This window comes from Marmota monax, unplaced genomic scaffold, assembly GCF_021218885.2.
Source record: "Marmota monax isolate L192 unplaced genomic scaffold, Marmota_monax_Labrador192_F-V1.1 WCK01_AAM20220418_F8-fsc00264, whole genome shotgun sequence".
Lineage (NCBI taxonomy): Eukaryota > Metazoa > Chordata > Mammalia > Rodentia > Sciuridae > Marmota > Marmota monax.
This window is the reverse complement of record NW_026693143.1, coordinates 1,110,407-1,132,460: the sequence shown is the minus strand read 5'-3', so window position 1 is coordinate 1,132,460 and position 22,054 is coordinate 1,110,407.

The following is a 22,054-nucleotide window of genomic DNA, read 5'->3' as shown; positions in this document are numbered from 1 at the left end:
ATGGATTTGTTGTCATATATTGCTTTTATTATGCTGAGGTACATGCCTTCTATACCTAATTTGTTCAGATTTTTAATTATTAAAGGATGCAAATTTTAGTATAGGCTTCTTCTGTATCAATTGAAATGATCACATGACTTTTAATCAATTTCTGTTATATTTATTGATTTCCACCTGAATGATAAATATCAATTGATCATAGTAGATGATCTTTTTAATATGTGTTGGATTTTGTTTGCTAGTATTTCACTGAAGACTTGCATTTATAATCATCAAGGATGTTGGCCTATGATTTTTCTCTCCTTTTGGTGTCCTGATCAGATGTTGAAATCACGGTAATGTTGATCTTGTGAAATGAGTTTGGAAGTACTCCCTTCACTTCATTTTTTTGGAAGAGTTCAAGTAGAATTTTAAACTTTCATTATAATTCAGCTGTGATAACATCATTCCTGGGCTTTCTTTTGTTGTCAGATTTTTGATTAGTGATTCAATATCCTTACTCATTGTTGGACTGATCAGATTTTCTATTTCTTCTTGATTCAGTCTTAGTACATTTGTATTTCTAGAAATGTATCCATGTCTTTAAGGTTATCCAATTTGTTGGAAATAATTTGTTCTTAATGATTCTTTGTATTTCTATGGTATTTGTTGAAATGTCTCTTCTTTCATTTGTAATTTTATTTCAGACTTTTCTCTTGTTTTCTTTATCTAGCTAAAGTTTTGTTGATTTTTTTCAAAAGGCCAATTCTTAGTTTTTAAAAAAATCTTATATATTGTTTTTCCATTATCTGTTTCATTTATTTCTGCTCTGCCCTTTGCTCCCTTGCATTCTTTCTCCTTTTTTTTGTCCTGTGAGTGGGCAATATCAAGTGGCCTGTCTTCAAGTTCACAGATTCTTTCTTCTCCTTAACTTAGTCTACTACTGATGCTTTAGACAGTATTTTTCATTTATTTATTGTAATTTTTCAATTCCAGAATTTCAGTTTGGTTTCTTTTCATGGTTTCTCTCTCTTTGTTGAACTTTTCATTTGGTTCATGTATTGTTTCCCTGATCTTTTGTTGTTGTTCTATTGCCTACTTGTGTTCAAGAGGCCCAAAACATAGTTAAGCTCTCTTTAAACAATTATTTAGAATTCTTTGTCAGGCAAGTCACATATTTTCATTTCTCTTGGATTAGTTACTGAATATTTATTGTCATCTTTGGTGGTATCATATTTCTTTGGTTTTCTTTTTTCCTTGAAGTTTTGGGTTGCTGTCTTTAGATTTGAAGGAGCGCCATTTCCTTTATTTTCAGGACAGAAACACCTTTACTAGTCAGCCTCACAAGGGATTCTGAGACTGTCTCAGAACTTTTCTATAGATTTTCCCATTCCATACTTTTTATTTCTTCTTGAGGAGGATTCTTAAAATTATATACCTTTTCTCGATCTCAGAAAGATAACCTGGGATGCTTAGAGTCTATCTTTCGTTTTTCCTAGGGCAATGCCTTATTTGTGTGTCTTCTAATCCTGCAGAGCCAAGTTGGTTGTGCATGCTCATAAACTGTCTGAAGAGGCTCACTCACTGTCCATGGAGCCATATGCACAGGGCCAGCCACCACAGTGGTACAATGAGATGCAAAGAATGTTGAGAGTGCTCATGGGGGAGGGGCCCATAAGTGAGGCCATCCAAGCACGCCAGAATTCCTAATGGGGCCTCTTATCTGTTAGTAAGATCTGTGACCCTTGGTTGAGTTCTAACTCCTGATTCTTGTGAGTCTCTGCCTCTCTTCCAAGCTCAGAGTTTCTCCTAACCACTAGCTGTACTGCTCATATCTATTTTCTGTGTGAGGATAGAAGTGGCCCTCCTGAGCAGCATCCTGTATGGCTGGGAAGCAGGTTTGCTCAGTAACTGTGTTGTCACTGTCCCCTTGTGTGAAATAATGGGCCCAAGAAGGTCTCTCTTGGCATTGAGCTATATGACTTTGGGAGGGAGTGGCACAGGTAAATGAGTCAGCATCTCTCCGATTTGCCCCCCACCCCCTCTCTTCAGTGGCTTAGTGGTGGGCTGAACCTGGGTATTATCATCCCCATTTTATGAATGCAAGAACTAAGATTCAGATTCACTAGTTTGCTCAAGATTGCACATCTTGAAAATAATGAAACAAGACTAGAGCCTAGGTGTTCTGATCCCAAGTTCAGGGCTCTATACACCAACAAAAGAATTAATAGGAAACAGAATGAACCTCCACTTTTTCTGTATTTCCTTCTATCATGACTCTGACTTTCTGGCACTCTACATAAAAGGGAAATGACTTCTTATGAGTACTAAACCATTTCATGCAGAAATAATCAATATTATCTGCGAATGATTGTATGATCAGGCATCCAGTTGCATTTGGAATTTTATGAAATAATGCAAAAGATTCTTTTCATATTCAATTTTCCAAATTTAGTATCTTATCAGAACAGAGGATTATAATAAGTTTGGTAGTGAGATAATAAGAAGGCCACAGCCCCTGCCTTGGAGAGTTTGAGCATGTAGTTAGGAGAAGGCACAATTAAATGGTCCTGGGCAGGGCAACACATAAAAAACCCACACACACACACAAGCTAATGAACTCTGTATGTGTATACTGAAAAAATGGAATAAAAAGAAAAGGTGGAAGATTTCTAAAATTAAGTTAGTAAAAGAGATTAACTTTAATTACATGGGGAAGAAAATGGGCAAATATTCTAGTATGTGAAATGTCAAGGAAATAGAATCAAATGCCATATCATTGTGCACTGAATAAGGCATACATTATTGGTGATTTGTATTAATATTTCCTTATGATTATGGGAGATGGTTACATATTTAAATCAACTTGCCCCAGTGAGTGATTGGTACTGCTAAAATAAGTGATATTTTGAAGACAGTTTACATCATGAAACACTAAATCAGTATATTTTTCTATAATTACAAGCATTTTTGGATTCTTCTTGGACAAAGAGTAGAAACTAAAATATATTCTTAATGCTGGCTTCACAAATAATACCATAAGTAAGGCAAGGGACCTTCTCATTCCTCTAGTAAAGAGTACTTATTAGGAGGAGGAGGAGGAAGAAGAAGAAAAGGAAAAGAATTATTAACAGTATTTGCTGAAGGAGAATATGTAGTTCCAATTTGCACAAGACTTCCAAATTTTTCTCAAATCAAAGATTAAGGGTGTTATTTTGCCCCACACCATAAATTTCAGGGAACATAAAAGCTCAGCCATTATGTAAGATCTACTGAGAAGTAAGGTAACTCTTTTCTTCAAAGGTGAGCCCTTATTTGACCATATGTATACATATAGTTTTTAAATATATGGGCAAAGAGTAGAAAGTAAATATATTCTTAATGCTGGCTTCAATAGTCCACTAATATATCTATATCTATATCTATCTATCTATAGATAGATAGATAGATAGAGGTAGATAGATAGATAGATAGATAGATAGATTTTTTTTTATTTTTTTTAACCAGGGAATGAATCCAGTGGTACTCAACCACTGAGACACATTTACAACCCTTTTTATTTTTTATTTTGAGACAAGGTTTCACCAAGTTGCTGGTGGCCTCACTAAATTGCTGATCTTATGATCCTCCTGCCTCAGCTTCCCCAGCCTCTGGGATTACAGGCATGCACCAATGTGCCCAGTTTTATATATATATATTTTTTAAATGCATCTAGTCTACTAGCACATATGTATGTGTGTGTATGTATATATGTATATACACACACATATTATATGCCATATGTGTGTGTGTGTTTTTAAATGCACCTAGTCCACTAGCCAAGATGACAGACTATCACTCAGATTACCACGCATATATTTTTCCCTACAACTACCACCTCCTATAAATGGTAGCATTTACATGAGACAGAAGCATCTCTTAGAATGACCAGAATACTTGTTTCAATAATCCACAAAGCCACAAAATGAGAAAGACTCTGAAGAGAGGAGTAGATTCAAACACTATTTAACTTTTCTCCCAGATCACTCCTGGGAGCCTAACACACTACCATATAGCACGGGCCTTTGTCCAGGCTTCTGTTTCCCACCTGTACTCCTTTTTCTTTTTCCAGCAACAGTCTGCCTTTGTGCCAATTCCTAAATAACCATAAATTTTGCTCTTATAAACCTTAATGAATGCTTGGCCAAGATGCTGTAACTATTGGCTTCTACATGGGAGCATAAATGGAATGGGGGAAAAAATGTGCACTGTGAAAAACTGGATAAAATGGAAAAAAGATCACAGCAAACCCAAAGTCGCAATTTGCCTTTAATGTGAAGGAGGCCTTGTTTTCACGGTGTGGCAGCTTTCAGGGGTTTTAATCTCAAAGTGGCTGATCAATTTAAGGTAAGTGGCAGGCATTTGGCCTGGTTCCCAGGCTTTGCTTTGCTGCTCTGAGAAAAGAAAGGATTCAGTCAGACACACAGACAACAGGCATCATCAGCGGCTCCCACATTCCAAGCATTTTAACACAGATTAGGTTGGCATGATTCTACTGTTTACTGAAATCTCCTAGGTGTTGCATTTTCCCTTCTCCTGGCCGTGGTTATGGTTATCCACGATGGTTTTCTCAGGTCGAGACCTTCATATGCCAAATAGCTTGCAGGGCTGTGAAGGGAAAAGAAGAGCAGAGGTCAAGACTTCTGACTATGATGCGATTTCACTTACTCCCTGCAAAATATGAGACTTCAGTCAGCAGGTAATTGAGCACTGAACTTTTAGTCTGAGGCATACATCAAGACAGGAACTGTTTTACATGCATGCCTGAGGGGGAAAAAAAGAAGATAATTTCTTTAACAAGGACAAACTTAATTCAGCTAGGAATGCCCAGCGGATTAACAGGGTGATTTGTAGTTGTTTTCTCTTCAGATTTCAGAAGCAGGAGTCTTACACATATGTTAAACAAGATTATAACCAATATGGTCCTTTTTTTTTTTGAGGAACATGTTCACATCATACACTCTATTTTTTCAAAACAGCTAATAATAAATGAGTTCAAACAGGCCCCTTATCACTGTTTCATGTGCTTAGCAAAAAAGAATTTTCTTAATCCATTTGACCTATTACCTAAGTTAAATAAAATATTCATTCCGTTGATCAGAACCAAAAAAAAATGTATAAATTGTCTCGTGTATTTTGGCTATATCATTCTTTATGGAAATTTTATATTTTTAAATGTTTTTTTTCATAATTTTTAAAAATACGTTGTCTTACTTTAATATACTCATGTACATATTTCTCTAGTCATCTTCATGACAGATTTCCTATTTTTTCCTAAGAATTTTATCAAAAACATGAAACTACTGTAGATGTTTAAAATAATTTTTCATCTATTAAACTTTTCAAAAGCAATGTCGAAATTATTATACTTACTATAACCATAAATGCCTTCTTAACATTTCATAAATTTACATTGACATACTTTCTCTAAAACTAACACATTGTTGTGTTCAAGCAATTTATATTAACAGTACATATTCTGTTTTGTAAGGGTTGATTTAGAAACTAATTATATGCATTTCTTTTCATTTCAGTTTTTACATATTCAAGTGTGACTTTAAATCATATATATATATATATATATATATATATATATATATATATATATGTTTAGTCAGCAAAGATATATATATATATCTTTGTTGACTAAAGAAAACACGGAGGTAGGTGAGAAGAAGCCAGCAGCAACCTTCAGCGGCAGCAGCAGATGTCAACATGTGATGTCTGGAACTCCAGCAGCCATCCTGCAACCATTTTCTTTTTATGTTGTTAGAAACACATGTTGCAATACTACCATTCCCTGGCCTTAAGATCCTTACTTGCTTAAATATTCTTAATTATTTGTTTGTTAACTCACTTTCTCTGTTCCCTATGGGTACTCTCTCTTCTCAAGTCTACACACTACTCTAAGCTCTGAAAATACTAAAATGAATAAGTCCAAATAGAATTCTGGCTTTACTGCTTACTTAAAATAATATTACCAAAATTATAATTTAGCTCCATTTGTGTACACTGTGTCAAAATGTATTCTACTGTCATGTATAACTAATTAGAACAAATTTTTTAGAATTTATAATTTATTGTGCCCCAATATGGCAAGATCTTGTATATCTCACTGAATTCTTGCAACAATCCTACAAGGTATTCTTAATGTCATTTTTACAAGTAATAAAAGGGTAGCTTAGGAAGATTCATTTTCCCCTTCTACAGATACAAAGGAGTGAAGCACAGATTTGAACCCAGATCAAAGTCTGACCTCTTAATTCTTAGCTACTATGTCTGTTTTATATCCTTAGAGCAATAACAGAAATAGCACTGCCATCAGACTGCTTGCAAAAGAATTAACTGAGACTTGAAAGTGATATTAACTATATATATTACCTACTTAAACATAATACCTTCATAAATTTTTGCTACTCATTATCTTAATGTCTCCCAAGTTCAACTATAAAGTATAAATATCACCTACTTTATAGAGTTGTTACCAGTATTACTTGAATTATGGCCTCAATGTAGGTAAAGTGGTAGTAGACACCCAACATATATTAGCTCCCTTCATGATTTCCTAAGCTCCCCCTAATCAATTCAAATATTTGCTGCAACATCTGGATTGTTTTCATGTAATGCTCTCTCCGTGGGTAACCTCTTCCCCATCGTGGTTTCAACTATTGTCTATACACTGACTCAAAAATCCACATCTCCTGCTCACATCTTTCTCCCAACTTCAGCTTCCTGGATATGTCTTGAATGTTCCATCAATTAAAATGCTTTTTGTTGCCAGAAGACAGAGAATTCAATTCCAACTGGCTTCAGCAACTAAGATTTTACTTTCTTGCATTAATGCATCACTGAAATGTCCAGCGCTACAGCCCCATTTTTATTTATTCATTTGTTTTTTTAATTTTTCGGTGGTGCATTGTGCTGTCTTCCTATAACTTAGGGTTTCACTGTTAGTCCTGTTTTCCTCAAGGCCAGAGGAGAGCTGCCAGCAGACACTGAGTTCTATATTGCCTTATTCACAGGTAGAGAAAACTGCTTCCCTCACCTCTGGAGCCCCCGATATTCACTGTCTGAACAGCCCTGTATCAATCATTGTGATGAATAAAAAGGAAAGGGGAGAGAAGGATAAGATAACATCAAGAACCAATCAAATACAAATTAATAGACAAGCAAAAGAAGTCTAGTAGAGTAGAAGAAGGAGAATGGGAGAGGGGCTTGAGGACTGGACGGAAAATGAGGAGGGAAAAGTGGGGGTCATGAACTGAAATCAATTTCCATGCAATGTATGAGTTTGCTGGGATGAACACAACTACTGTGTATAACTGGAAAGCTCTGATAATACTTTCAAAAAGAAAGGAAGAAAATGACAGATACTGATTGGCCTGGTTTTCTTCTTTTTAATGTTATGGTATTTTTTAGACCTTTATTTTATTTGTTCATATTTGTGTGGTGCTGAGAACAGAACCCACTGCTTCATGCAGGCTAGGAAAGCACTCTCCCAACTGAGCTGCAGCCCCAGCCCTTTTTGGCCTGGTTCTGAATCGCATGATGTCCCTGAACCTATTGGGATAACTGGGAAATGAGATTATCCTGATTGACTTAGCCCATCCAGGGCTGGCCTTCCATACTGAGAGTCCCCTAATTCTGTTGGTCTAGAGAGTTCCTTCCCTTAGATAAAAAGTAAAGAAAAATCTCTCTGTGCAAGGTGGGATGTTCCTTCTATTTCAGGAGCACAGACTGTGGCCCTCCTGTTTATATATTTATGAGGTTGCTTCCTAATTCCTCCTAACCACTGTAATAACCTAGCTTATCTGCAGAACTTTTTTTTTAAGATGGACACAATATCTTTATTTATTTTTATGTAGTGCTGAGGATCAAACCCAGTGCCTCACATGTGCGAGGCAAGCTCTCTACTGCTAAACTATAACCCCAGCCCAGAACTTTTTAATAAGAAAGAAGGAAATGGAACTACCACCTCTTTTTGCCCCCTTACTGTTAATTTTAGCAAGAAGAATATATGTATAGGAGCATATATATATATATATATATATATATATATATATATATATATTTATATATGTATATGTACATGTATAATGTTATGCATATGTATAAAATTATTTCATTAATCCCCAAAACAACCCAATGAATTAGGTGATATTATCCCCAGGTTACAGATGAGGAAACTGTCTATGATAGGATAGATAAAAGTTGAAAATCTTTTGCTAAAGGAAACAAAGAGTAATTATTTTAGCCTTTTGACCACACATCCTCTGGCATGACTACTAAGATCTGCCATTATAGCATGAATACAGCCACAGATAATATGTAAATTCCTGTGTTTCCTTAAAACTTTATTTACAAAAATAGATGACCATGGACCTTAATTGCCAATCCCTCACATGGTTAACTAGATTTTTTTAAAAATCTTACTAAGAAGATAATCATTAAGCTATAGTTTACCAAGAAAAAATGTCTAATTAAAAACCATTGTTGATTTTAAAGCATTTTAATGAATTATGTTAATGGATTCCCTAATATTTAAACACATTTTTTTCTGCAACAAACTTCATTTGGTTGCATCATATTCTTCTTTTAATATATTTTTATGCATAGGAGAGAAATTAAGGCACAGGATTAAAAGATCTAGATGCAGGACAAAAGGGAATTGTAAGTAATACTCTGCATGTGGTTTTGCTATGGAGCATTTCCTGATTTCTAAATGAGCATATATGGGCAAGAGGGCAGAAACGAAGCAGAGTGTAGGTGTTAAAAGGCGAGAAAGCTAAACAGAGATTTAGGCAATCTCAGGGAACCAAGGAAACAAATATTGGCATTCAGGGACCATCAAGGAAAAGAGGGGCTAGGAAACTCCAGGCTTTCAGTTAAGGCAGTAGAAAAGATACACCCTAAAAGTGGGAAACTCAGAAATAGATTAAGATGCTAGATTAAGGTGTTCTGCACATTCAGTATCTTCTTTTCAGAAAAAAATTAAATCTACTCTGGAAAAGATTACATCATCCAGAGAATCCACAATTTTTATATAAATTTCTGATAGTAAATTGCTTCCATGAATACCAGGAATCAGGCCCCCCTCAAAAAAAAATCAGGGAAAAAAACCAATAAAAATAGAATCATAGGTGATTCAGACAATGCAGTTATTAGACATTGATTTCAAAATCATAGCTATGATTAATATTTTGAAAAGGAAAGAGATGAGAAGATAAAGAGTTTCATGAGGGAATTAATTGAAACCTATTTTTTAAAAGTGTCAAACACTGCAACTGAACTTAAGGAGCTACTGCTTTGTGTACTTCAATGTAGTATCAAAGATGAATATTCACCATTTTCTGAAAAGACTATTAAAGCATTCTTCTCTTTTAAATTACACATATGTCTGAGACCAAATTCTTTTTTCAGATACCTCAATCAAAACAATCTAATCATGGCAGATTGAATACAGAAGATGTATGAGAATCCAGCTGTCCTCAATTAAACTGGGCAATAAAAAGATCTGTAAAAATGTAAAACAAGGTTACTTTTTGCACTAAATATTTTTTGCTTTAGAAAACAGTAGCGATATTTTCACTTAAAATACATTACTAAAACACTTTAATGTATGATAGTTTGTTATTTTTTAATGAATTAATAAACATTTTTAAAATTTTTCTCTGTTTCCAGTTTCATTATAATAAATATCAAGTGGTGTCACACACATTCATAAAATCTCCTTAAAGTCCTCAATATTTTCTAAGAATATCAAGGGTTCCTGAGACTAAAACTTTTGAGAACAGTCATCTACAGATTTAAGACATTCACAATGGAGTAACAGCAGGTTTGGAGCTTGTTTGTGTGTGTAGATCAGCAAGCTGTTTTTAACTTCATATGGAAATGCAAAGGATCGAGAATAGCCAAGAGAATTGTGAGAATTAGTTAACAGCTATCAAGTTTTATTTTAGAGTTACAGAAACAGAAAGAGTGAAATATTGATTGACACAAGAAATAAAAACAGATCCAAAGGACAGAATAGTCCAGAAATAAACTATAAATTATATAAACACCTAAAATCCCAGCTACTCAGAAGGTTGATGCAGAAGAATCACATATATATATGTTTGTTTACATATTTATTTATCTGGATTTTCAATAACAATGCTACTATAATACAGTGGAGAAAGGATGGGTTTTTCAACAAATTATACTAGATTAAATTGGTCTACATCTTTGTCAGTCTCTGATGTGTTCAATGTTTTGAATTTTAACGGTTCTAACAGATGCATAGTGATACCTTACTGTAACTTGAAATGTTCTAGTAACATATGACATCCAATAAATCTTTTTGCATTTTATTTGCTATGTGTACATTTTGTTGTTGAAGTGCCTGCTCAGATCTTTTGCTTACTTTATAATGGGATTTTTGTTTTCTTATGAGTTTTTAGAGCTCTTCTTATATTTTGGATTCAAGTCCTTTATCAGATGTTGTTTTACAAATATTTTCTCCTAGTCTGGCTTATCTTTTCGTTTTCCTTAAGCTAATACTTTTTTAAAAATCTTAAACAGGATATTCTCCTATGTGATTTTCTGGAAGTGTTAGTGATTTACCTTTCAATTCATCTGGAATTAATTTTTATATATGGTATGAATTGGGTCAGGTTTCATATGTATTTACGTAGATCTCTCATTCATTGCTGGTAAGTGTACAAAATGGTGCTGCCACTTTGGAAAACAGTTGGAATTTTATTACAAAGGTAAACATTGTCCTACCACATGATCCTGCAATCACACTCCTAGGTATTTTGCCTAAATGAGTCAAAAATTTATGCTCCAACAAAGTCCTGTATGTGAATGCTTAGCACAGCTTTATTTCTAATTGCCAAAAATTGGAAGAAAATTAAGCAAATGGATTAATAAACTGTAGTATATGCCTATATATATGGAATATTATTGACAATAAGAAGAAATCAGGCACAAGCAGATGTAGAAGAAACCTCAATACATATTGCCAAGTGGATGAAGCCAGCTTAAAAAGGCTACTTGTTATACAATTTCAACTATTTGACATTCTACAAAAAGCAAAACTACAGGAACAACACAGTCAGACCTGTGGCACACACCTAAAATCCCAGGTACTCAGAAAGTTGATGCAAAAGACACAAGTTCAAGGCCAGTCTGGGCAATTTAGTGAGACCTTGTTTCAAAAGAAAAAATAAAAAGGAATGGAATGTATCTCAGTGGTAGAGCACCCCTTGACTCAATCCCCAGCACCAAAAACAAACTATGGAGACAGTAAAACGATCAGCAGTTACTGGGGTATATTAGCATTCTCCAGGGAAAAAGACAATGGAATATTATATATGGGTTTATTATGGCAATTGGCTTATGCAATTATGGAGCTGGGGAAGTCCCATGATGTCTGTAAGCTAGAAAACCAGGAAAGTCAGTGGTGTAACTCAGTGTGAGTTCAAAGGCCTGAGAGCCCCTGATGTAATTCCCAGTCCAAGTCCAGGCCTGAGAACTGTCAGGGCTACAGGGTAAGTAAGTCCTGCAGCTTGGAACTCCAGCCAGGAACTGCAACATTGGCAGCAGAAGAATTTGGATGTCCCAAATCAAGAAGTGAGAAAATGAATTCACCTTACCTCCCGCTCTCTGTTATATCAGACCCTATACAGATTGGATGATGCCTTTCCATATTGTTGAGCACAGTTCTTTATTCAGTTTATGGATTCAGCTGCAATCTCTTCCTCCAAGCATCCTAACAGAAATACCCAGAAATAAACCAGGCATAGTAGTATGCCTGTAATCCCAGGGACTCAGGAGGCTGAGGCATGAGGATCCCAAATTTGAGGCCAGTCTCAGCAATTTAGTGAGGCCCTGTCTGAAAAAAAAAAAAAAAACGAACTAAAAAGAAAGGTCTGGATATGTGATTCAGTGGTTAACTGCTCCTGGGTGCAAAAAGAAAAAAGAATGAAACACACAGAAATAATGTTTTAACAGCTGTCTCAGTTTCCCTTAACCCAGTCAAGGTGACACATAAAATTAAGGATTGCCCAGGGGTTGGGGACGTGGGGGAGGAGTGACCAATATGTAAAGCTCAAGGAACTTTTAGGACAGTGAAAATATTCCCTAAGATACTATAATGGTAGATACATTATGCATTTGTCAAATCCCAACAAAACCATAAAACACAAAAAGAATCCTAATGTGAACTATGGACCTAAGTTAATAACAATGTGCCAATATTTGTTCTTCAGTTATAATAAATCTACCACACCAATGCATGAGGTTAATAACAGGAGAAATTAGAAAGAGAAGGAGTATTTGAGGATATCTGTTGTTTCTCCTCAGTTTTTACCTTAAACTGCTTTAACAAGTCTATTAATTAAAACAACATGTACTAACCATAATAGGAATGATTGATCATTTTACCTTCTTAAAATGTGAAGCTTCTATTCTCTGAAAGACACTATTAAGAGAACGAAAGGCAAGATGTAAAGTGGGAGAAAATATTTGACATGTTTAAATCCCATGAAGAATTCATATCTGTACCATGCTTTATAAATTAATAAGGGAAGACAAACTCAATATTTTTCCTAAAAGAGAAAAAGACTTTGGGTTGGGGTTGTGGCTCAGCAGTAGAGCACTTGCCTAGCACGTGCAAGGCCCTGGGTTCAATCCTCAGCACCACATATAAATAAATAAATAGAATGAAAATATTGTGTTCAACTACAACTGGAATGGTGACCATTAAAAAGATTGATAGTGAGGCAGGGATGTAGGTCAGTGGCAGAGTGCTTTCCTAGCTGCACTAGACCTTGGGTTCAATCCCCAGCATCATTTTTTTAAAAAGAAAAAGAAAAGTACCAAATGTTTGTGAGAATATAAAGCAGCAGAAATTCATAGAATATTTGTGGGAGTGTAAATGGGTAAAACCACTTTGGATACTTTGTTACCAGCAAAGTTTAAGATACACCCCATGACTTAGCAATTCAACCCACAAGTTTATGAGTTAACCCCAACAGAAATGCATGTTTGTACACAATGGATAGTTACAAGATTCTTAGCACATTATTACTAATAGCACCAAAATGAAAGCAACCCAAAAGTTCATTGATAAAAGAATAAGGTATGATATATATATATATATATATATATATATATATATATATATATATATGGAATGATTGATCATTTTACCTTCTTAAAATGTAAATATATATATATATATATATAGAGAGAGAGAGAGAGAGAGAGAGAGAGAGAGAATTGAATACTATATAGCAAAGAAGAAAACTATTTCTACATGTAACAACACTGATGAATCTGAAATATAGAACATTTAGCAACAAAAATAGTGCATACTATGTAATTTTATATATAAAAGTTCAAAAGCAGACAACACTAATTTATGGTAATAGAATATATATATTATATATTGTATAGTGGTTACCTTTGGAGGGAGTAACATCAGGGTCAAAAGTTTGAGATTGGTCTCAAACTTTTGTAAGTCTTCCAATAAATACTATCAAACTGCTTTACGGTTAAAAAATTGAATTTTCCCAAGATTACATTATCAGTCATGTATTAGTATTCTCTCCATCATCAATAACAAAATACCTGAGACAATTAACTTACAAAGAGAAGAGGTTTATTTTGGCTCACAGTTTTGAAGCTTCTACTCCATGATTGATTGGACATGGCTTTGGGCCAGAGGTGAGATAGCACATCATGGCAAGAATGTGTGATGGGAAAAAAATCACTCACCTCATCAGTGAGGAGGTAAAAGGGAGGAGGAGAAAAGGGCCAGCAGGGTTCCACCATCCCTTCAAAGGCATTCCCCCAAGGACCTAAGGACCTCCCACTAGGCTCCACCTCATACAGGTTCTACCACCTCTCAGTTACACCTCACTGGGGACCAAGTCTTTAACCTGTGGCCCTTTGGGGGACACTTTTCCAATCCATAGCATGATCTTTATTTGCACTTAAAAGAAGCTGATGGTTTTATTAAAGCAAAAGGGAATGTATTTAAAAGGGCATTGGATAACTTCCAGAATTGCTAGGATAGCCTGGTTGAGAACACAGCAATTGTGAACACTATTTCAAATCAAGTCATGGAGTTGTCCAGCGGGAAAATGCTCTTTTGTTATCCCCCTTGGGTGGTGTGACCCATTCTGCCACCCTATCTCTGGAACCCAGATATGACCAGTAGCAGAACTGCCCTGTTCTGTAGGAAGTGTCAGTAACTTCTGCCATTGGCACCACCAGCAAGGATGACACTCAGTCCCCACCACACCAACTATGTTAAGGGCATGGGATGCATGCTGTGGGCCAAAGAAATAATGATAGACACACTTAGAAACCCAAGTTAGAGAGGTGGTTAGAGGGATTTCAGCCCAGTTGGCTTGGTTCCAATATGCAGGGACCCAACAACTAATCAAGCTTCTCTCCAAGCTCTTGGGGTTACCTTACAGTATCAATAACCAGGTAAGACAGGCAAGCTCATCACCACCTCATGCCACCATGTGGTTTATCAGAAAACTTCAAAAACTTCATCACTTGGCTGATTGAGAGAGACTACTCATATGACAAATTGAGTTTCTAAAAATCACCAAGTGCTCTAATGAGGGCAGACAGGGAGGACCCGATGGATGTGACAGCTCATCTGAGAGCCATAACTGCACCATGTGGGGCCATGTGGTTAATGCTGACTCAGAGGAGCGGGGAAGGGGGGCCACTTCTGAATCACCAAGACCACATCCTGCCCCTCCCTCGTCTTTTCCCCTGGAAGCTGCCAGTGTCCTTGATGAGCTCTCCACCCGAAGCACGAAGCACGGCAAAGCTCAGGGATCTGCAGCAAATGTCTGTAGACTTTAAAAGTCCATTTTCCAGGAACATTTGGCCCTGCTTCTTTCGGTGGCATCTATGTGTGAAGTTGACTGTGACTAAGCGTGAAGGCTGTGTGCAAAGACCCGGTGCTCGATTCAGGCCGATTACTTTTCACTGTGTTTGGTGGGTACAAGCCACTCTGCAGCGTCACACACACATGCCTTTAAAAGAATGGTGTTGGCTCGTTTCAATCAGAGAGAACATTCTTACACACCCAATACCTGCTAAGTAACGACTTGGGAGAAACGTGCTCATTCTGAGAATTGGGTTATAGACACACATTTCATGATCATCAAAGACTAAACAGTATTTCATCTTGCTCTGATTCATCTTAGAAAAATGTGTGGTAGGCTATTCAAAATCCTCTCCGTTTACCTTCAAATCAAGAATAAGAGAAAAGGTCAATTCTTTTCTTGGTTAAAGGCAATTTAGTAAAAATTGCCTCTCTTGGGGATTTCTTTTCTATCCTTTCCTTTTTCTTTCTTTCTTTCTCTTTCTTTCTTTCTCTTTGTTGTTTCCCTTCTTTCTTGATTTCGTTCTCTTTTTAATTTCTTTCTTTCTCCATGGAAGACAGTAGGGGAATTTAGGAATAGAAAGTCTGTGGTAGTCAGAATAGTATAGAGAGAAATTTGAAATTCAGACTAGACTATGAACTTCATTTTGTAGGCAAGGAGTAATTCATAAAGGTTTTCAATCTAATTTATTTTTAACAATTTTTAGTCAAATGTAACAAAAAACCATGAGACACATAAGTACATTTAGTAAATAAATAAACAAAGCAAAAATTATATGACCACTGTTCATGTCAAGAAATGGAATGCTGCCAATACTTCCAAAAGTTGCCTGGTAATACTTTTAATTTTCTTAAATTATGAACTATAACAAAATAGAGACAAACCACAAAACATGTACCTTCACATTAGCATGATAGTATCATCAAGTAGATTTTGATCAACAGTACCCTCAAAATCTCTACAGTTTCCCTTTTTCTCTCCACTTCCCACCTTAATATCTGGGGTAATTCTTCCTTATTTTTCTTTAGGTTTTACCAACTAGTTTAGCTTAGCCTTTTTTGAAATGTGTTTGAGAGCAAAGTTGATGTTTTCTTCTCTGGTTTACTTCTTTGCCCAACAATATTTTCTGACAGTCCTCCATGTTGATGCTTATAGCTAATAGTCTATTCACTTTCATATTGCCTGAATATGTCATAAGTTATTTGTGCAGGCCACAGTTGTTAGGCATAGGGTTGTTTCAAGATTGGGGATGTGGCAAGCAATACTGAGGTGTGTGGGGGAGGGGGAGACAGAAAGAGGGTAAGATTGAGAATTAGGAAAAATCTATCTAGCAGTAGTATTCAAAGTGAACTCAGAGAGAAGAATCAGGAAATGTAATTGGAAGACTCCATCATAAAGCATTGAACATTGGTAATCAGCAGTAGTTTGCTGAGTGAAAGGCATACTAACTTAAAATTTTCATAAATACTGATGAATTTCCTTTCTAAAAGATTTGTTATTATACACTGTCACCAAGGTTTATGTGTATAAATGAGAATGCCTGTTCCTCTGCATTTTTGCCAACATTTGATATTACCCACCTTCTTAAATGTTTACTAAAATGAACAGGAAAAAAAGGAGCTATTATTTCAAATTCCACTTTTCTACTCTTGAGTTTTAGCATTTTACTTCATCATCACACTAATTTTTTAAATGAATTACCTATATTCTTTGCCCATTTTTCTATCAGCTGTTTCTTATCTTTCTTGTTGATTTGGGGAAACTCAATACATGTTGAATATTTATCATTTGTCTATTACCTGTATTGTAAATCTATTTCACCCGTCTGTAGATTATCTTTGTGTCTTTTGCTATACATATATTTTTTTTTATTGCAAACTTTATTCAAGTTGTTTGAACAGTAAAATTCTCTGCTGACTAGAGTGTTCAAGAACACATCTTGGTGATATAACTTTTGCAGAATTCTTCTGACATTTCCTTCTTTTCTTCTTTTTAAATTTATTTTTAATTTGTTCTAGTTAGTTATACATAACAGTAGAATGCATTTTGACACACCATACATAAATGGAGTATAATTTATCATTCTTCTGAGTATACATGATGTAGAATCATACTGGTCACATAATCATATATGTACTATATAGAGATTTTTTGAATTTGTACGTGTGATAGCTTTTTTGATGCATCAACTGGGTGAGGCTACAATATCTAGTTATTCAAACACTAATCTTGGTTCACTTGTGGAGGCATTTTGTAAATGAAATTAAATCCCTTAATATCCTTTTAGGTTGCTTAGACAGCCCTAGCAATCACATAAGCCAATCCATATATATAAATTTCAAAGGTCTATGGGACACATAAGACCTACCTACAGGCCAAAGGTGTGTTACTCTTAAAATGGTAAAAGATGGGGTTGTTTTTGAACCAAAATTTGAACCTTAGAGAGATTTTAATAGTCTAATAAAGCCAATAATTTAATAAAAACACCAGCAAAACTATAGATCAATGGTATTGAATTATAATTCCAGAAATAAGCCCTCAGATTTACAGGCAATTATCTGCAAGGGTTCAAAACCACTCAATGAGAAAGAATAACCTTTTCAACAAATAGTGATAAGAGCTTGCCTCGTACCATACAGAAAAATTAACACAAAACTGACCAAACACCCAAATGTAAGAGCTGAAATTATAAAACATAAAAGAAACATAGGCCTAAATCTTTGGGACTTTGAATTAAGCAATGATTTCATAGATATGTAACTTAAATAATATGTAACAAAAAAAACAGATAAAATTGAATTACATCAAAATGAAGACATTTGTGATGCAAAACTTACTTTCAAGAAAATGAAGAGATCATCTGCAAAACAGGAGAAAATATTTGCAAATCATATACCTAATGAGGAACTTCTACATAGAACATATGAAGACCTCTTACAATTTACTTACAAAAATTCAACCTAACTTTTCAATTGGAAAAGGTTCTATATAGACATTTCTGCATAGACAGAATACATATATATATATATATATATATATATATATAGATATATATATTCTGTCTATATATATATATATATATATATATATATATATATATATATATATAAACACAAATGGCACATGAAGAAATCTTTAAGATAACTAGCCATGAGGTAATATAAATCAAAACCATAACGAGCTATCACTTTACAATTCTAGGATGGCTATAATAAAAAAGGATAAACAGTATAAGTACTGGTGAGAAGGCAGAGATACTGCAAGCCTCAAACATTGCTGGTGGGGATATAAAATGATAAAGTCATTTTGTTCAACAGAATGGCAGTTTCTCAAAAAGTTCCACATCCGAGTTATCTCTTACTTGGCAATTCCACCGCTAGATATATGCTCAAGAGAAATCAAAGCATATGTTCACACAAGCTCTTGTACAGCAATGTTCATAACAGCAATATTCATAATACTCAATAAATGAAAATAACCCAAATATCCATCAATTGATGAATGAATCAATTAATGTTATGCACATACAATGGAATATTATTCAGAAATTTTAAAAATGGAGTACAGATACATGCTTTAACATAAATGACTGAAAACATGCTAAATGAAAGAAGGCAATTATACAATACCACAAATTATATGGTTCCATTTATACAAAATGTCCATGAGAGGCAAATCTATAAAAACAAAGTAAATTAGTATTTTCTTTGGGCTGGAAACAGGGGTTGGAGAGAAGTAGGGAATGGCTGCTAGTAAATACAGAGTGTTGTGGGGGTCATGAAAATATTCTGCAATGAGCAATATTGGCTGCCCAACTTTATAAATATACTTAAAACCAGTTAATCATGCATGTTAAATAAGGGATGTGTATGAATGTGAATTATATCTCAATAAAGCTGTTATTTTAAAAACACACACACACAATTAACTTAAAAACTGGATGACAGAGAGACTGCCCAGCCACACCCCCATTCATTCAGTGAGCAGAATGGGGTAACTACAAAGGTGCACTGATGTTGGATATATGGAAAATGGTTAATCCTTACATCCTAGATTTTTCTTTAATTTTTTTGCATTTAAATTTTTATTTTTTGATTGGCATTATTATATATTTTCAAGGAGTAAATGTTATGTTGTTATATATTTTCAAAGAGTAAATGTGATGGTCTTATGTGTCCCATAGACCTTTGAAATTTATGTACATGGATTGGCTTATGTGATTGCTAGGGCTGTCTAAGCAACCTAAAGGGATGTTAGGGGATTTAATTTCATGTGATATGAATGGCATTATTATATATTTTCAAGGAGTAAATTTGATCTATATTACCTGATGGCTAGTGATCTTGTTTTCATTGTAGAACAATTATATCAACTTAATTAACATATCCGTCTCCATGGGTGCCAATTATTTTTTTTTGTAATGAGAATATTCAAAATATATTATTTTAACAATTTAAAAATATATAAGACATTATTATTAATACAATGTGCAATATGTCTTGAAAACTTATTCCTTCTGCCTAATTTGGATTTTTTAATCTTTAGCCAATTTCTCCCCATGCCCACTCATCCCCATCCCCGCCCTCAGACCCTGTTAATAACCATTCTACTCTCCACTTCCACAAGTTCAATAGATTACAGGTTCTATAGATTACAGGTAAAAGTCAAATCATGCAGTATTTGTCTTTCTACACCTAGCTTATTTCATTTAGTATAATGTCTTCCAGGTTCATGCATATTGTAGGAATGACAGACTTCCTTATTTTTTTTTAACTGGTGTTTCATTGTGTGTGTGTGGTGTGTGTATCACATTTTTTTTCTTTTCATATTTTATTGGTGCATTATAGTTGTAATAACAGTGGGATTTGTTGTTACATATTTGTACATGTACAAAATATGACAATATAATTTAGCCAGTATAATTCCCCAATATTTCCTCTTTCCCTCATCTATATGGAATTTTCTTCACCCATTCATTGAATAGTTGGCCATTGGTGTACACTGACATTAATTTCTTATCTTGGCTATGGTGAATAATGATTCAAAGAACATGGGAATGCAGATATCTCTTGTACATACTGATTTCAATTATTTTGGATATATACCCAGATGTAGGATTGCTGGATCAGAATTTTAATTTGTTTTTTGAGGAACCTCCATACTATTCTCCATAATGGATATATTAATGTATATTCCAGTAGAGTGCTTTGGGTAAATGGGCATTTTATAATATGAATTCTTTCAATCCATTAACCAAGGTATCTTTTCATTCATTTGTGTTTTCTCTTATTTTCTTCATAAATATTATATAGTTTTTAGTTTACAAATCTTTCACCTCCTTGATAAAGTTTGCTACCAAGTATTTTCATTTTTCTGTTGCTACTATAAATGGGACCTTATGTCCTTTTTTTTTCTTTTTGATAGTTTGTTAGTATACATTAATGCTAGGATTGAATGTTGATTTCTGACCTGCAACTTTACTGAATTTGTTTATCAGTTCTAACAGTAGTTTGGAGAAGTCTTTAGAGTTTTCTGTATGTATATATAAACTGAAATCAGCAGAGGAAGCTTCACTTCTTCCTTTCCTGTTAGAATACCTTTTATTTTTTTCTCTTGCCTAATTGCTCTGGCTTAGACTTCTAGTACTATGAAAAGAATTGATAAGAGTATGCATCCTTGTCTTGGTTATATTATGGTTTAGATATTAAAAGTCCCCCAAAAGCTCGTGTGTGAGACAATCCAAGGTTTAGAGGAGAAACAAAACAATTGGATTCTTAAAGTCTTAACCCAATCTGTAAATTAATCCTCTGATGAGATTAATTGAGTAGTAACCAAAGGCCAGTAGGACCTGGCTGGAAAAGGTGGGTGTTGGGGATATGCCTTTGGGGTATAGGTATCTGGAGAGTGAAGTCTTTCTCTCTCTCTGCTTCTTGATCATCACATAAGCTTCTTCCCTCTGCCACACTCTTCCACCATCATGTTCTGCCTAATCTCAAGCCCCAAGGAATGGAGGCAGCTGTCTAGGGACTGAGACCTCTGAAACCATGAGTTCCCAAATAAAGTTTTCCCGCCCTAAAATTGTTTTGGTCAGTCTTTTAGTGACAGCAGCAAAAAGCTGACTAAAACAGAAATTGGTACCAGGAATGGGGTCATTGCTGTCACTAACCTGACCATGTGTTTCAGAACCTTTTAGAGCTTTTGGATTTGGTGGGAGGAATTTTGAGATGCTTAGCAGTGCAAGCTAGAAATGCTTTAGACTGTTTTAAGCAGAGTTTAATGGCCTTTTCTGATGGGAGCTTAGAAGACCAGAATGCCAAATAGGTCCCTGGACAGTGAAGACAGGGCTCAAGAGGGTTTAGAGGAAAAGGAGGATACTGCTGGTAATTGGACTAGAGGCAATTCATGTCATGTTCTGGCTAAGAAGTTGTCTGCATTTTTCCTATGTTCTGAGACTTTCTGTGAGGCTGATTTTAAAAGCAATGGATTTCTTAATCTAGCTAAAGAAAGTTCTAGGCAGCATAGCATTCAGAGGATGTCATGGATATTGCTGAAGGCTTTTAGCCAAATTTATTGTGCTATTCAGAAGCAGAAAGTGGAGCAGAAAGACTTGAAAAACTTGAACTTTAAAGGCAAGAATAAAACTGGAGCTAAAGAAGTTGCAGTTGTTAAAGATATTACTGCCACTAAAGAAATATTAAAGACTTCACAATAAGAAAGATGGCTTGAGGTTATCTCTGGAATTGGCAAGATCATATCCATCTCAGACTCAAGGAAGTAAAAGTAAGAATTCTCTTGAGAAGGATCAGTAGGATACCTTGCACAAGGAGACCTAGGAAGTTTTTTCAATGTGTTCAGCTACCCATGCACTCAAAGGCTGATGCGGCAAGGGTCCCTGGAGGCTTGGCTGCTGGTCAAGATGGCGACAGACCTTGGTGCCAACCACATGATGCTGGTTCTGCAGGAATGCGGGAAACTGGAGTTAGAGTGTCATGGATGCTTCCACTAAGATTTCAAAGGAAGGCCTTGGAGGTCAGGCAAAGTGCAAGAGGGTTAGAGTCCCTGAATACAGCGCTTGACAGTATGATGCATAGAGATATAAGGAGGAAGAAAAAGCTACAGTGGAGACCCCTGAGATTAAG